The following is a 17,391-nucleotide window of genomic DNA, read 5'->3' as shown; positions in this document are numbered from 1 at the left end:
TATGCATCCTGGAGATCTAATGAGCACATCTGCACACCCCCCCGCAGAAAGGGGAGGATGGATTGAATCGTGACCATGCGGAACTTGGTCTGAACCACTGATTTGTTTAGCTGGCTGAGATCCAAAATGGGCCTCCAGTCCCCGGTCTTCTTTGGCACTAAAAAGAATCTTGAGTTAAACCATGATCCACACTGGTCTGGGGGGACCTGTTGGATGACTCGTTTTTCACACAGCTTTCGTACTTTGGAAGCTGCCTCCTCCCTTTGACTGGGTGGAACATCGGGAAGGGATTTCAGAGGTCTTGGATAAGAGATTAGGGGAATGTGATAGCCTCTGGATATTATTCTCTGCACCCACTGATCATTTGTATTAGAGAGCCAGGCAGCTTGGTGCAGAGAGAAACTTCCCAGACTTCTTCCAGAGGAAGGCAATCAGGCAGTGCTTCAGGAGTGCTGATATGGTCTTCCTGAGAAAGCATCTTTGGAGTTCTGATTTTGGGGACCCCCTCTGCCCCAAAAGGGGCATCTTCCATTACTGGAACCCCCTCTGCCTCTGGGGGAGTCCTCACCATGTGCGTCACGGAAAGGGCCTTGAGAATTCTTATGTCACATCTTTCCACTCATCTGGTTCCTGGAGAAGGAATGCTGGGGTTTGGAAAAACGTAAACCCATGGCAGACAGGATCTTCCTGTTCTGTTCACACCTGGCTAACGTATCCTTGACTTTAGCACCAAACAAAGCTGATGGTTCAATAGGGGCATTTAAAAAGGAAGACTTGAAGGAGTCTGCGAGGTCACAAATGCACATCCAGGCGTGACGTCTCATAACTACACCTGCACCCGCAGCTCTAGCTGTTCCTTTGGTTGCGTGGGACAGCAACCTCATGGATGAACTGGAGACTGACTCTAGAGTGGCAAGTTGGGAAGCAACTTTATCATGTGCCCCATCCGAAACTTGACCTGTGAGTGTTTCAGTGATTTCGGAAATGAGATCTCTCTGGAGCCTTGTAAAATGTGCCAGAAAATTCAGAGACCTGACAACAAAGGTCGCTGACGCATAAACTCGCTTCCCTAACCTGTACACCACTCGGGACTCTGTTGGGTGGGTGAACAGCAGGACTTTCCTCCGCAAGGTCCTTCTTCATGGCTGCCGCCATCACCACAGCATCTACTGGCAAACATCTCGACCAATGGGGTTGATCCTCTGGAGGAGGGAGTATCTTGTTTGATCTCCTGGGGATGGCCTCAACGGAGTCAGGGTTCTTCCATGCCCGCTGCGCGATGAGCTTGACCAACTCATCGGCGGGGGGGGTCACCCAAGAAGTAGAGGGCTGACAGTGGAAGGCCTGCAGGAATACGGATTCCTCCGAGGAAGGACTGGAGGACTTCCAGTCACCCCTCTGCTTCAAGATTTCCAGGATGTCTCCAAATGAGACAAAATCAGGGGGTGACCATGGGGATCCTTCCCCATCATCATAGTCTGTACCTTCTGTGAGGGGCTCCTCTGGGGAGTCCATGCGTTTCCTCTTACATGCCCGTTTCTGAGGGGGTTCTTCGGTGGGATCATCCGAAGAAGACTCAGAAAAGGAAATACCCTAAACAGGGGTTTCCTGGGCCTTGTGCTGTTGGAATCCTGGGGCGGTAGCCTTTGACAGCTGTGGCTCAGAGGGAACTTTTGGGATGTCCGACGTAGGAGAATTGTTCAAAGTGAGCGCCCTCTCCATCACCCGGAAAGCAGGCCCGCCTGAAGAGGAATAGCAGCCCGGAACCGAAGGAGACAATTTCGGAACCAGAGTCACACACCGCTCCACGCGGTCCGCTCCCGGGGATGGAGCCTCAAGCAAAACCAGGGCGGGAGTCACCCTCTGTCCCAAAGACGGAACTGGCAACACAACCGGAACAGAGGGTTCCACCCCCAAGCATGAGATTGAGGAAGGGTGGGTTCCGACAGAAACAACCACCAAGGGGGCCTTGGAGCCTCAAACACGGTTGTTGTCGACACCGAGGAAGGGGGTCCTCTTGCAGACATCGGAAATATGAGCCTCTGAACCAAGGGATCCAAGGAAGGAGAGTATGTAGGGGTCGCTGGTGTAACAGACCCAAAGCCCAGAGTGGGATGGAGTCTAGGAAAATTTGTAATTTCCCTGGCGGTCAGCAGCTGATCAAAAAGGCGCACCACATCCAATTCTGAAAGGCTCCTGGTGGACCTTACCAATGCCCCTGAGGGGGAATCAGGCCAGTCTAAAGGGGGCTGAAGGCTTGGATCCACAGATGGGGTTTACTGGGTCCATGGTGAATTAAAGAACAGCACCGACAATTCCAGTTTGGAAACCGGCAACAAGGGAAAGATCGGAGCCGAGAACAGGCTCAGAGCTGAGGTCACAGCTGGGGTGGAGGTCAATAGCGGCTCCAAAGCTGTTGTCGGAACCGACATCAGAGCAGAAATGGGGGACGTCGGTGCTGAGGTACAGACAGGCAAACTGGTCGGACCAGAGGTTGTAGTGGGCACTGTAATTGTTGGAGCCAGAACAGGCGTCGACGAGGTGACCTCAGTATGAATCCCTGGAGCCAAACTCGGAGCAGAGGTGTTCGGAACAGAGCAGGCGATACGGTGCTCGGTAGAAGTCTTGTGGGCCTTGTGCTTATGGCTTTTGCCCCCATCACCGGCTGGTGAGGAGGGGTTTGAACGAGGATGTTTTTTGTCCACAGAAGGAGGGGATTAAATCTCAGACATAGAAATAGCCTCTGAAAAGGGTGAAAGAAGCAGGCCCTTAAGAATCAACTTGTTTCATCTTTCATTCCACGTCCGCTGACTGAAGCTGGCACAAATATCACATAGATGTTTCGACGATAAGTGCGGAACCCCCAAACAATACACACACTCCATGTAAATCACTATTTGGGAGTTTACCACTGCAAGAAGAGCAGTGTTTAAACCCAGTAGTCCCTTTCTTTTCCGACATAACAGGAAACACAGACACACACTAAAGTAGATAGAGAAGGAGAGGGAAATATCAACAATGGTAAGAAAAGAAATACCTGTGGGTAGAGGTGAGTGAGTAAATAGAGAAAAATTAGCAAACTGACAGGAAAAAAAATCACAAATATTTATAAATTTTACAAATATTTATAAATTTTTGAAAAATATAACAGCTGGAGAGCTCGGTGAAATGCTGCTATATGGCTGGGTGGCAAACGAGATCTGAGGTAACTGAGTGAAGGGCATTGTTGCTAGCAGCTTAGCTCAAGAGTTTTTGGTGCACGCAAGCTTGGTAATAAGGCCGACTCAGTTCTGAGGGCTCGGAACTGAACCCATCAGTGATGAATAGGAAGATGATTAACAACTTCAGATTGAATATTCACTGTACACCACGGAAAGGAGAACCAAATTTATCCCAGTAATCAGTGAATGTCAAGAGGCAGATGTAAGATTCAACTTATCGTATCCAGCTGCCTTAAGAGTATTATCCCAGGAGGATCAAAGTCATTTTTGATGTACAACACGCTAATAAAGAAATAGTTTACCCAACAAAAAGTGAGCCAACAAGCAGAGGGGGACTCTACTTCTCATTTTTCTGACAGCAAGGTTCATAGAGAAACTTTCCCAGTGAAACCTTTTACAATGTTATAAAGGAAAATGGTCGAGCTACAGAAAAAACACAAGAGTTAGCCAGCAGAATCAGGAGTACCTTGGATTTGAACCAGAATCTGTTTGCCAATAGAACAGACTGTGATTAAACAGAAGACCAGAAAAATTGAAATTATGGTATAAATGGGAGACCATAAACCATCAATCACATTTCTGAGACATGGCTTTGACAGGAAAAGTGGCTGAAAAAGATGGACTTTTGTTGACTTAGACTTGCTGGTGGAATTTAAAGCATACAACTCATTTATGACATTAAAGTTTAGAATGGCATTAGAAGGGGGAAAAGGTAACTGAAAAACAAACAATGTATGCTTAGTATCTGTATAAAGCATTTAATGATATAAACTGCAAACTATACACTTGTGTAGTGTGTAGACAAACGGTATTTTAAACATAGGATTTTTTTCAAGGACTGTTGTACGTGTTAAAGATGTTAAAGCAAACAAATACTTTTTTAGTTGTAAGAAATATAGGCTTAACAACATGACAGCAGAAAAAAGATTGGACCACAGCAAGTTTAATGTTAATATGCTGTGATCTTGGGGTGGGGTGTAAAAGAACACTGGTTATATAACGTAGAATTCATATATATTATTTTTTACAAGAGCAAACATTTAGGTTAATGTTTTTGGGTTAAGCTACAAACGAGTGCTTTTATAAGAAAGCAGGCTTTAGAAATGAGACAAAACAAAAGTCATGGAAAATGCTAAGTTTTTTTTACAACAGCAAAGATATTACCCCAATTTTTTTCCCATTATAAAATGTTCAATATCAGCCAAGAAGACTAAAGCTGAAGGCAAACAGCTACACATTCTCTTCTGAGTGAAACTTACGAAGATTCATCACTGAGTACTTTTCTATGGAGGTGAGTTGTCTGCACTTACAACCAATTACTCTTGAGAGTTCTGGGCACTCTTTGCTGGCTGGGGAAAATGTAAACTTTAAAGGTACAATGACAAGCAGTGAAAAATAAAATCTGAAATTCTGGGAGGTGAATAAGACATAGCAGCCTACCTAGTAGCCTTGTACACTGTTGTATTAAATGCACTAAAGAAAATCAGTGCACTTTTTTCTCAACGTTAAAAGTTGACGTTTTCTAAAAGCATGCAAGCTGTTTTTCACATCTGGGAGGGGAATAGAAATAAGAAAAGAACACAGATGAATAAGGGAAGTGGGAAATAGACTGCATCATGTTCTTCAGCGTAGGTAAGCTTAATTTTGGGTTAGGCAATGCCTGTGGATGCAGATGTCAATTTGGGGCAATTACTCCTACCTCCAGGGTCAAAATTATTTTTTTTGAAGATGTACATATTTTTGTGGGTTTGTTCTAAGTTAATAAAGGAAGGGGGTTCTTGAAAATGTGTTTTGTTTTATTGAAAACCCTCAAACAAAAAATCTAAAAGTCTTGAAAATGTGACACAGGTTCAAATGGAGATGAGAAGAAACAACTGTACAAAAGATCAGCCTGCCAAACAGTACACATGTAACACAAAAGTTGGAAATACACATTCAAAAAAATGCCATTTTATAATGACTATCCATTATCCACAATCCATATTAACTTGGAACATAAATGGACTTACAGGTATAGACAAAAAAGGAAAAAATGTTGAATTTTATTAAGAAATGCAGAGTGCAAATAGCAATGCTGCAGGAGATACATCTGGAAATAAATTATCATATTACTTTGATACAAAAAGGATTTCAGAATGGATACCCAGCAGAACATCAGGGACAAAGGACAAGGGGAGTAATTATACTAATTACTTCAGTGGCTCCAACATTGACAGAACAGGAAAAAAAGACAGGAATGGTAGACTTCTGGTAGTAATTCCCTTGAGGACAAGGGAGGAGGACTATGGTAACAAATGTTTATAGTCCATCAAAAATTGCAATTATGGAGCTTAAGAAAAATTTCGGAGAAATAATCAGCTTTCAGTAGGAAATATTAGTTACAGGTAGGGATTGGAACTTTACTTTTACATTTGTTAACCAGGTTAGTCCGACTGGGCCCAGAGAGCCTTTTTTCAGACAAGAGAAGAATACCTCCAGGAAAGTAATTAAAAAAAATAAGGAAAAAAAACCTAACAATTCAAGCTGTAAGATACGCAACAGTATAAAAACAGAGAAAGAGAAGTATACAACATGAATATTTACAAGGCAAAAGTACAGTATTTTGAGAATGCAGTAGCAATATGTTTGAGAAATTTGGTTAGCATTAAGTTATATACCAGGAACATAGCAATGCCTAAAATAAAAAATATGTAATATACAATTGCGGAGTAACATCATGACATAGTACAACAAAGATGCATTTAATAACACAGGTACTAACTGCAGAAAGAGTAATGTGTGTATACAGTTTAGATAGCAGATACCAGGCATATATGTTGATTGAGAGAAGAAGAAAACTTCATTAGGTTATTTCCTGACAAGTACAGATCCATGCATATTAAAATGAATTTTTAGTTGCTTTTTGAATTTGCCACTTTTGGTAGTGGAGCGAAGGGACAATGGAAGTTTGTTCCATGAGTATGCAAACGAATGACTGTAAAATATTTTTCCAATATTTTCGTTTGGATTGCAATAGTGACTGCATCAGGGGTACCTATAAAGGAAGACATAATATAGGAGGGTAGACATCTGAAAATATTTATGAAAATATGTGGTATGGAGCACAAAAACATTTAGCATAACACCTCAGCCAACAGAAAGTAGAAAGGGCTGTCGCCAAGCTTAAGAGCCTGTAAAAAGGAAGGTAACAAGAGCTCCTGTAGAGTTCATAAGAAATATTTCAGAAATTCAATAAAAGTCTCTATACAGCAGAAAAATATGGAAACCAGGAAAAGGTACAAATGGAAATGTTTATGAAAGAATTAAATATACCAAGCTTAGAGTAGACTAGGCTCAATTACTAATAGTTAGGATATGAGGAGATGAGATAAAAATGGCGATGTTTAGCCCAATTTACTTGAAAGTCCCCAGGAATAGATGGTATTCCTGTGGAAGTTTGGAAGCTAGGAGGGAAAAAAACTGATACAGTTCTGTAAGGCTTTAAGACTAGAGGAGGAAAAGTACCAATAACCTGGAAGAAAGCAGTGGTAGCTGTTAACACCTAAAGACTGTAAAGATCCACCGGATCCAGCTTCATACAGGCCCAGTTCAATACTAAACCATGATTATAAAGTGTTTATGTCTATAATGGATAAAAGAATGGCAAAAGTGATGCCAATATTGATAGATATAAATCAATGTGGTTTTGTGGAGGGGAGGCAAACATTAACAAAGTATTGATGATTCAGAGGGAAGCATTATATAAGAAAATATCACTGTTGGTGGGTCTTAATGCAGAGAAAGCATTTGTCAGAGTAAGCTAGGACTTTATGAGCAGGGCAATGGAAGCATTTACATTCCCTGATAAAATTATAAGGTTGATTAGGAGGCGAACATTAAAATGGGTAGGGTCCTCACTGATAAATTCTGCTTGAGTAGAGGAACCAGGCGGGGGGGGGTCTTCTTTCCCCCTTTGTTATTTATATTATATTTAGAACCACTGGAAAAGAAAATAAGGGACTCCGAAATTCAAGGATATAATTGGCATTGTAGTCGAGAAAAGCTGGCTCTATTTGCAGAGGATATTATTTTAACATCTGACAAAACCAGAAAATTGTGGTACATTTTGAGACCATTTCAAATCTTCTCAGGATACAAAATTAATGAAGCTAAAACAAAGGCAACGGTGGTAAATTATGTACCCACACACAAATTGGTTCAGCAATATCCATATATTTATGAGGGCATGATAAAATGAAGTATTTAGACGTATGAATTAAAAATTATTCCGGTGTGGCAGCTAAGGATATGTATGAAGAGACTAAACAAAAGATAATACAAAAACTGAGAAAATGGAAACTCTGTTATATGGATACGGACACTAAGATACAAGCAATTAAAATGTTTTTAGTCCCTTTAGTCTTATACACAGGTCAGGCATATTTTTTCAACCAGAGCTGAAGTTGTGGATAGCAATTAATAGAGAGCTGAAGGATTTTATCTGGGAGGGGAAGGTGGCAAGAGTCAAGTGGGATAAGCTGATTCTTTCAAAAGAAAAAGGCAGATTGGGATTACCCGATCTGAGGGGTATTTCAGAGCTACACAGTTAAGACTCCCACATACAGCACAAATAAAAACCTATAATTCAAAGTGCAAAGGGATGATGATGAAATGGGGGGGAGTTTAAAGAAACAAGTAGTGACTGGATTTTGGATGCAGATGTTTAAGGAGAATAACAATAATCATACAGAATATTATACTCAAAGTAGCCGAAAATATTCTAAGAACTAAGCCAACACAGGAATGGAGAGAAGAGATTCTGCCAATAGGGATGACTGCAATTAGGAATGCAGACAATAGGCAAGAGGAGGCTAGAATTTATTGGAGAAAATGGCAAAGGAACCAAGATACTGGAAGCAAATAACTAGAGAGGGAAAGGTAACAGAATGGGAAGATGCCAAGAATTTATTTGGACTACAGGTTCGAGATTACAGTAGAATCTAGAACAGAAGCTGCTGTTAAAAATGAATAATTAGTAAAGCATATAAAATATTGCATGATAACTATAAAAATCAGATGAGGTTAGAAAGGATTGTGAATTGCTTATTTAATCTCTCTTCCCAAAGAAACAATGGGGGATATATGTATGTCTCCCAAATATGCAACAACATCTATAAGACTTAGGATTTTTTTTTATTTTTATTTTATTTTTTTTGCACGGAAATGTTTACATATACATGTTTGTACCCCAATTAGACTTCAGATAATTTCTCCTCAGGTAGACAGCAAATGTTGGAGGTGTGATGGGAATGAAAAAAGTAATTGGGAACATATTTTCTGGGAGTATAATGAACTGGCAGACTTTAAAAATTCCCTGCGGACTGCTCTGTCAGAGATGCTGTGTGAGCAAATTGGTGCAACTAGGGAAATTATTTTTCTTAGCTATAATACAGAATCGGAACTGCCTAGACATAGTAAGGCCTTGCTGCGTCTAATTATGATGGCTGCCAAAAAAAGCAATTACTAGGAAATGGAAATCTAAGTCTAAACCAACTGTTCTAGAAGTAGTGAATATAGTAACACAGATAAAACAACTGAAACTGGAATCTTTAAAAAGGGGTAAGAGCAAACGACAAAGGAAAAAAAATGGGAATTGTCGGAACAATACATAGGTCCATAGGTGTTTACTAGGCTAACAACCACAAGAGCCTTTTTAAGCCCAGCCATGCATCCCAAATCTCCAAGTCCTGGTACCCTTGATGTGTGTAAGCAAAGGCTTGGGAGATGAGCCATTTACAGGTTGTGTGCATTAGACACACTGGTGCAAAGCCAGGGATGAATTTCCTGTTCCCCATCCAAATGTCCAAGTTACACTTGAATTGGGTTAGAAAGGCACTCTGCTTCACATGGATGAGGAGCTAGTTCCAAAGACGAGGTAGTGTCTGGGATACATACCTGTCCCTCCAGTAGGTCTTATTTATATCACAGGCAAGGTTTAAATCATTAGAACAGGTAATTCTGGTGATGTTTGTTTTGTGGATATGCAGGAGGTCCGTCAGAGTGGAGTTTGGCAATGCTCTTTATGCCAGGCATACATCACCCCTCAACAGCCTGTAGGAGAAAGAATACAGGGATAGGCCCTTGAGGTGGTCTGCACAGAACATTTTACTTGCACCCTGTATTCTTTTAGTAAAGAACCTATGTGGAGGTTCCAATTGCTGGACACACCTGGTTAGAAGTAATGAGGTTTAAAAAAAGCCAGGACTTGAATGATCTATGTAATGTTTGACAAACCTCAACTGGGTAAATTATAAGTGATGTATAATGTTTGAAACTAGGATTATGTCAATATGGTTTGTGATGTAAAATGCTTGCAGCTGGGATTATGTCAATATGGTTTGTTTTCATTTACATAAATGTATGACTGCCAATATCATAAGTGATAATTTAATAAAGATGTTTCTTGTTTAAAAAAAATATTTGGTATAGAATATGTAACTTTAGGAACTCTGACAGAATTTACATATTATTTACCAAGGTACAATAAATGTGCTAGAACAGATAGAAATTATAGTTCACAGGAACATGTGCCTTTAATTGAAGACTTTGACACATCCAATAATTATTTCAAATCATGCACCAATTAAAAACTAAGATAAAAATACATGGTAAATAAGTGAAAATGAAACACTAGTGCTTTCCCACCTACCTGTTAAAAAGAGAGGAATAGGTGGTGGAAATTATTGAAGAGTTATTAGGGAAGATGGAAATATCTTCAGAATTTAAAGCTACTGAATGGGATAAAATGAAAATGTAGCTTAAAAACAGGGAAAAATACAAGAGAAAGAGATACGGTTAAGTAGTAATAGGAATTACTTACAGGGCCTGCCAAAGCTTAAAGTATTGCAGAATAAGCTGAATCTCACAGAACAACAAAAGGAAGCACAAATGTGAGCGCTAAAGAGAAAATAAGGGAGTATCTCGATAAAATGCACGAATTTAGAAAGACTGCTGTTAAGCAACTATTCCTGAGAACTCCAGAGCGCAAAAACGTTCAGCATGACAACTTAGGCAGCAGTAAGTAGAAAGGGTTTTGCCAAACTTAGGAAGCCTAAAACAAGAATAATAACCAGAGATTCTGTACAGGTTTTACAGATATTTTGTTTTTTAAGAAAATCCTGTATAAAGCAGGGAAAAGTAGAAATCAGGAAACAACACAAAAGTAATTATTTTTTGCCAAGATATAAGGTAGATGAGGATACCATTCGTAGTTAAGGAAGGAGAAGATGAGATGGTGATGAGATGGTGATGTACAATCAATCTTCAGGAAAGTCTTCAGGAACAGATGGTATTACTGTGGAAGTTTAGAAGTTAGGAGGGAAGAAAGTGATAAAAGATCTGGAAGATTTTTGTTTAACAGTATGTTTAAAGGAGTGGAAGCATCAATATCTTGGAAGAAAGCTGCATTACCCAAGGACTGTGAAGACTCATCATACCCAAATTTATACAGACCCATTTCAATGTTAAACCATGACTATAATGTGTTTATGTCTATAATAGCTAAACGAACAGCACAGCTTTTGCCAAAACTGATATTTACTTTAATTATTTATTTTATTTTACATTTGTTTACTGGGAAAGTCCGACTGGACACAGATCCATTTTCAGCGGAGGCCCTGGAGAAAAGCTCTAAAAAAAACTTACATTCAAGAAATATTCTATACCTGAACAGCTATAATCATCTCTTAATCATGCAGTTGTTGTTGTGTTGTTGTGTCTTTCGGCTTTTCCCGGTTAGGGGTCACCACAGCGGAACTCCGGTCCGCTAATGATTGGTAGTTGATTTTTATGTGCCGAGTTACCAGCCCTGACACACAACCTTCAAAGAAGGTACGCCCATTCACGCATGTCTCCACACAGCAGATGCTCTAGCTGAGAATCGAACCGGACAGCATCTTACTGTGAGGCGACAACGCTACTGCAGCACCACCACCGCGGGTCTCAATCATGCAGTAATGAAAAAAATACAATATTCTGTACTCAAACAGTTGTAGATATCAAGTAACAATAAAATAACAAACAATTTACATAAATTATTCAACATAACATAAACAGGTGTGTGTGTGTGTATATATATATATATATATATATATATATTTTTTTTTTTTAATAGAGGGAACAGTGAATGTTTGCCTAAGGTGATGGTAGGAGTTACTATATTTTCTAATGTACTTATGTCGGGATATAAACTTTTCCAGGCAGAACTTAAGCTATGGAACCTAATTTAAATTACTGCAACAGAGTGGGGCAAGAATTAACCTGGGGAGTACCATGGGCAGAGTCAGTTGTCCAGGTAGTGGATTTTCAGGAGTCATTTAAATTGACTGGTAGATACAGTGGAGGTTATTTGGCTTGGTAGTGAGTTCCAAGTACTAGCAATGATGCAGGAAAACAGAGATATATATGGATCAATGTGGTTTTGGGGAGGCAAACATCTGACAACATTAATAGAACAATGATGACCAGAGGGAAGCAGAATGTAAGAAAATAGTACACTGTTGTTGGTGGGTCTTGAGGCACAGAAAACATTCAACAGAATAAACTGGGAATTAATGAGTAGGGCAATGGAAGCATTTGTACTCCCTGATAAAACAATCAGGTTAATTAGGAGGATATATGAAGGATCAGAGGCGAGAATTAAAATGTGAGGGTTCCTCTCTGATAAGTTGTGTTTGAAGAGAGGAACCAAGCAGGGGGGTCCTCTGCTCCCTTTATTTGCTTTATATTTAGAGTCACCGGCAAAGAAAATAAGAGACTCAGAAATTCAAGGAGAGAAAGGGCATGTAATCAAGAAAAATTGGCTTTAACTGCAGGTGATATTTTGCACTGGATAAGCCCAGAAAAAGGACATCTCAGTGTTGTGGATCATTCTGAAACAGTTTCAAGTCTTTCAAGGATATAATATTAATGAAAATAAAACAAAGGCTAGAGCTGTAAATTATGTACCCACATATAAATTAGATCAGCAGTAACGATATTTATGGGGACACTGTGGAGAGAACAAACTGCACCGGACAGCCGACACAGTGTAACAAACACCAATAAACAAAAAAACACTGTGGAGAGGACAAACCGCACCGGACAGCCGACAGTATTTTTTTGTTTATTGGTGTTTGTTACACTGTGCCTCGTATTTTAGTTTAACGATATTTATGGGGACAAGACAGGATTAAAAAGGCTTCTGTTATAGCAGCTAAGGACATGTGGGAAAAGACTGAATAAAAGATAATGCAAAAACTGACAAAGCGGAAGCCCTTCTTGATGGATTTGGATAGTAAGATGCAAGCAGTGAAAATGTATGTAGTCTCTTTAATTTTATCTACAAGTCAGGCATATTTTTATCAACCGGAGGAGAAGTTGCGGTCAATAATAGTTGAAATAATTTATCTGGGAAGGGAAGAGGGCAAGAGTTAAGTGGGATAAGTTGATCCTTCTAAGAAAACAAGATGATTTAGGATTACTTGATTTGAAGGGATATTTTAGAGATAAAATGTTAAGCCTCATAAACACAACATAAACAGAAGATTAGAATTCAAAATAGAAAGGGATGATGATGAAGCAGGGGGAGGGGGAGTTCAAGAAATAAAGATAGAGGGGAGGATTCTGGATGCAGATCCTTAACGAGAATAACAACCATACAGATTATTATATTCATAAATTCACAGAAAGTATTCTAAAAACTTAGCCAACACAAGAATGGAAAGAGGAAAGTCTGCCAGTATGGATGACTGCAAGTAGGGGTATACAAAATAAGCAAGGGTGGGCTGGAATTTGTGGAGAAAACTGACAAAGGAACAAAGGTATTGGGAACAAATAACTAGAGAGGGGAAAGTACCACATTGGGATGAGGCCAAGACAACGTTTGGACTGTAGGCTAGAGGACTGCCTTCCCTACCAGGGATTGATATCGGAGTACAGATATCAAAGTATAGGCAAAGAGAAAAGAACAGGAGAAACTTAAGGACCGACTCTGGTGGGGTTTTTAGTTGAATCTAGAACAGAAGCTGCTGTTAGAAAGGGGTAATTAGTAGGGCATATAAAATATTGCATGATAACTATAAGAATCAATCAAAGGAGGTTAGAAAAGATTGGGAAGAGAGACTGGAAAAGAAATTTACAATACAACAACGGGAGGACATATGTATGGCTCCCAAGTATGTAACAAAGTCCAGAAGGTTTAGGAATCTTTGCTTCAAAGTGTTTGCATATGTATTTTATATCCCAAACAGACTTCACAGAATTTTCCCGAGTTAGACAGCAATTGTTGGTGGCATGATGGGAAAGAAAGCGGTAACTGGGAGCACGTGTTTTGAGAGTATAATGAGTTGGCAGATTTTAACAATTTCCTGCACAGTACTCTGTCAGAAATATTTGGCGAGCAATGGTTGCAACTAAGGATATGATTATTTTGAGCTTGGACACAGGATCTGAAATGTCTAGACTTAGTAAAGCCTTAAGTTTAATTCTGTTGGATGCCAAAAAAACAGTTACTAGAAAATAGAAATCAAAATCTAACCACCTTTATTTGAAATACTGATTGTAAAGGAGAAAAACGAACTGGATGTCCCACTCACCAGGTTGAATAAGGAGAAAGTAACAGTCAGCTGCCTGTCAGGTACCAGGAACCGCCACATAAACCACGCACTCAGGGCCCTCAACAGGTACAAATATGACTCTGCCATTGTACATGTGGGTGTGAATGACCTGAGACGTACCTCTCCCTGGGCTACATGAAAAGAGACATGGAGGAGCTCTCGGATTATGTAGCCCAGGCGGGTATGACACTAGCCCTGAGCAGCCTCCTACCATCACCCAGAATGACACCACAGTACAAGCAGAAAAGGACTGATTTTAACAACTGGCTAACTTTCTGGTGTTGTTCTAAGGGGATCCAGTATCTGTCTGCCTGGGATACCATGACTGACAAACCTCAATGTTTTGCCAGACAAGGCCTGCATCTGTAATCCCTGGGCTTCCGGATACTGGCCAAGGCTCTTGCCACCCCTATAGTGCCTTTTTTAGGCAGTCTTCTAAAGACCAAATTACCACCGTAACAGCTACAAACAAATGCAATCTGTAGGCCATGCTGTTCAATGCTAGAAGTCTAAATCTCAAAATGCACTTACTCAAAGCATTCCTTAAAATGGACAACATCAACATTTGTGCTGTAACAGAGATCTGGTTCAAGGCAGCAGAAAGCACCCCTGCACTACCAGGCACTCATTCTACACCTTTTGGCCCCAGAACTTGGACCAGCTTGGACAAGCTCCAAAGGCAGTGGTCTTTCCATATTCATAAAGGATGCGCACATCTCCAGACTGGTAGCCCAACATAACACATCAGATACACTTCAGGTGCAGCTAACATTGGGTAAGACAGCGATTCAGGTCGTAACATGCTATAAGTCTCCAACCAGGTCCCAAGACTCATACTCCACGTTCCTAAGCACCCTGGGGAATATCAGGGTCCAACCTAACACTCTCATACTGGGCTACTTCAAATACCCCTCCATTAACTGAGAAAACTACTCATGTACCAATTCACTTGCCCAACGTTTCCTGGAATTCATTAATTCCAATGCCCTGGACAAGCTCGTTTTTACCCCCACTAGAGGTAGCAACATCCTTGATCTGGTCATTACTCACATGGGTGACCACTGCTCTATACCAATAGTCAACTCCTCCCTGGTTAGATACAACCACAAACTAATCACCTTGGAAATCCTCCCCCCCCCCCCCCCCCCGCAAAGGTTACCACCATGAAAAACTTCTTCAAAGCCAACTTTGGGCTCCTAAAAACAAGGTGGCTGACTTCATGGCACCCATGCAAATGGGCAATAGTTGCCGAATCATACACTAATGCCCTGTACGAAAACGTACACAAATGCATGAATCTTGCCATACCCAATAAAACCAAGACACTCTCCTCCAAAAAAAGGAAACCAATCTGGTGGTCCCCTGCCATGAACAAACTCTACAAAAGAAGGAGGAAACTGATTAGGAATAAGGTGAAGTCCCAAGACTGGAAAAACTCCCTTATCAGCCTCAACAAAAAGTTGAGATCCCTCATCAAATTCTGTAAAGCTAGCTATGAAAACAGAATTGCAGCAGATAGTAAAGACAACCACAAGGCCTTCTATAGTTATGTAAAGAATCTCCACTGCATTACCCGCATTTGCTCGGAGCTATTGTACAATGGCAGCACCTATACCGAGCCAACAGATATTGCCAATATACTGGCCGACAGATTCAGTGCCAACCTTACCTCTCTCTCCCCCAGCAAAGGACCAATCACAATACCAGTAGATTGCCAGGCACCCAGTATTACTGCTGCACAGGTCAAAACAGCACTGTCCAAGGCCAAGAATACAGCTTCTATGGGACCTGACAATATCCCTGGCTGTGTTCTACATGAACTACAGAGTGAACTGGCACCTCACCTGTGTGCCCTGTTCAATTACAGCCTCACCTCAGGCTTTGTCCCTATTGAATGGCGCACTGCTACAGTCATCCCTCTCCACAAAGGAGGAGTGACTACAGAGCCTGGGAACGATCGCCCCATTAGCCTGATAAGTCTGATATGCAAAGCTATGGAACACAACATTATGGACCTAATAAACAAGGATATAGGGAATCTCCAAACTCTAGATCCCACACAGTCTGGTTTTGTGGCTTAACTTGGTCGACTTCCTTGAGTCAGTCACCACAGCTGTGGATGAAGGCAAGGTGGTTTATACAGCCTACCTTGATTTGGCCAAGGCCTTTGATACCATTCCCTACCCAGGAATCATAGAAAAACTCACCAAGCTAGGCATCAACCCCTAAATATCACTAGGAGGGTTGCAAACTGGCTCACAGATAGAACCCACAGTGTGAAAGTAGCTGACTCCAAGTCCACTGTCGACCAGTCAGGAGTGGAGTCCCACAGGGTTTGGTCCTGGGTCCTCTCCTGTTTGGTATCTACTTCTCTGAAGTCCAGGCCAACATGAAGGGACTCTGGCTGGCAAAGTTCGCAGACGAATGCAAGTTGGGAGCTGTTATTAACTCCCCAAGTGATGTTGACATCCTACAGAAAGGCCTCACTGAGACCAATGACCGGTGTCAGAACCATGGCCTTAAGCTCAATGCCAAAAAATGTGTTGTCATCCCCTTTGGGAAAAACCTGGTTCCCATGAATTACCACATCGATGGTAGTTCACTAAACACAGAAGGCATTATAAGAGATCTGGGAACACAGGATGACAGCAACCTCTCTTCTTGACCACCACATTGCCACTGTGGTCAGAAAGTCCTTCTATGTGGCACATCTCATTACTAAGGGTTTTGCATCCAGGTAGAAAGAGGTCACTGTCTCCCTCTACTCTTCCCTCATTAGGCCAATCATAGAGTACAATGCCCCATTTGGCATGTACTTCACTAGACACCTGCAACAACTGGAGAGGCCGCAAAAGTACCTCACAAAGTAGATCCTAGGCCTTAAACACTCGTCCTATAGGGACAGACTAAAAAACTCCAACTGTTCTCTGTCTCATATCGCCTACTTAGAGGTGATCTCTGCTTGACTTACAAAGCCATGTCTAACCCAGCTCTGTTAGAAATGCTACATTAAAGAAATCCCAATCCCTCCGCACTACACGCTCCAGAGACCTCAACCTCATTACCACAATCAACAGAACAAGCTGGAGGGACAGGTTCATAACCAAGAGGCTGCCCATGCTATGGAATAGACTTCCCATACATGTCAAGTGGAGCGCCTCACTGGCCCTCTTCAAGAAAAATATTGATGAGTGGATGGGAAATAGAAAATTCACCCCAGGGATCACTCCAGTGACTCTACTCGATAGAGGCACTGGGAACTAAGGTCAGGTGGCACGATGCCAGGGTAATCCTATGGGCTAGGCTTGTAAAGGCTCCAGGGCCATTAGCCTAGTATATACCTATGAACCACCTATGAAGAAGAATTATTACTAAAAGGGAAGGAGTAAATTACTTAGAAATAAACAGACATTGTGGGAACACAATACATAGAATATCCAGGAGGAGGAGGAACAAGGCTTAAAACCAAGATAAGAATTCAGCAATTTATGTAATGCTGGACTGATAATTACACAAAAAAGAAAAGATATGTGATG

General features: G+C 41.1%; 1 protein-coding gene across 1 annotated transcript in view; it reads right to left on the bottom strand.

Moving 5' to 3' along the window:
* Window positions 1-17,391, bottom strand: part of CDK11A (cyclin dependent kinase 11A) — a 2,038,318-nt gene that overhangs the window by 1,199,807 nt on the left and 821,120 nt on the right. The gene's annotated exons all lie outside the window — the stretch shown is intronic.

Source organism: Protopterus annectens, chromosome 2.part0, assembly GCF_019279795.1.
Source record: "Protopterus annectens isolate FY-2018-M chromosome 2.part0, PAN1.0, whole genome shotgun sequence".
Taxonomy (NCBI): Eukaryota; Metazoa; Chordata; order Ceratodontiformes; family Protopteridae; genus Protopterus; species Protopterus annectens.
This window is presented reverse-complemented; position numbering and strand designations above follow the sequence as displayed.